We start from the raw sequence: 1,305 nt of genomic DNA, 5'->3' as shown, positions 1-1,305 counted from the left end.
CTTGCATGGTTTCTGCTGAGAAATCAGAGCTTATTCTTACTGCCTGTCCTTTGTACGTAACTTTTTGTTTTTCCCATGCTGCTTTCAGGATTCTGCCTTTCTCTTTTGTTTTGATGAGTTTGATGATGATGTGTCTATGTGATTTTCTTTTGGGGTCTATCCTGTTTGGGGTTTATTGGACTTCCTGAATGGATATATACTCATCTTCCATCATTTCAGGGAAGTTCTCCTCCAGCAAATCTTGGAAACAATTTTCTCAGGGGTTTTGTTTTTCTCTTCCTCTTCTGGAATTCCAGTGACATGTAAGTTATTCCTTTTGACGGTATCCCACATGGACCGTAGGTTTTCTGCATTTTGTTTTGATTTTTTTTCTGATTGATCCTTTTCCAAAGAAGTATTCAGGGATTTGTCTTCAATCTCATTAATTCTGTCTTCCATCGCATCAAATTGTCTCCTTTGCCCTTCCAATGTGTTATCTATTTCTGACAATTTAATATTAATCTTCTGGGTTTCTATTTGTAGATTTAGAATCATTTCTATTTTTTCATTTATTTTGTCATTTTGTTCTTGTATTTTCCTCCAAAATTCTTCTAAAGTTTTTCTGTGTTTTCTTTGGTCTGTCTCTCAATCGTTTGAAGATACCTAAACATAATTCTTTTGAATTCCTTATCAAAGAGTTCCAATGCTGCTTCTTCCTCAGGGATGTGTTCTGGGTCTGTGTCCTGCTCCCTTGTTTTTACCACTTTTTCTTGCTTCTTTGTGTGGACTCTGATGGTCTGTTGTTTCCGAGGCATCATTGCATTGTTTTATTTAGATCCCTGTTAACTGTTTGTGAAGAGCAGCCGAGGGTGACTCAGGCTCTTCTTGGTGATTTTTTATCATTGGCCCATTGGTGAAGAAGGAGGTAGTGGCTCTAGCTCAGTAAGTGAAGTCGCAGAAGTTGTGGGTGTAGTTGTGTCTTATGGGGACTGTTATTGTCTCCCACTCAGTTAGACACAAATTACAATTTAATAACCATCAAAAAACTATAAGTCAATGGACAAAAAACACACTATGTAATCACACAGGAACCATAACCAAAAAAAGAAAAAAAGGGAAAAAAAAAAGAAGAAAAAACAAGAAAACCTGCAGTATCTGGGAATAGGGCACTAAGAAAAGAAAGTAGGAAAGGAGAACAATAAATAAAGAAAAAAAATGGGAAAAATGCAAAAAGAAGAACAAGGATTGGGGTTAATCATGAGAAAAAAGGGTGAAAAAAAAAAATTCAACCAGGCCAGGGAAAAGAAAAAATGCTGAAAACTAGGA

Source organism: Orycteropus afer, unplaced genomic scaffold (assembly GCF_000298275.1).
Source record: "Orycteropus afer afer isolate SDZICR_OR568_19922 unplaced genomic scaffold, OryAfe1.0 scaffold00166, whole genome shotgun sequence".
NCBI classification, from domain to species: domain Eukaryota; kingdom Metazoa; phylum Chordata; class Mammalia; order Tubulidentata; family Orycteropodidae; genus Orycteropus; species Orycteropus afer.
This window is presented reverse-complemented; position numbering follows the sequence as displayed.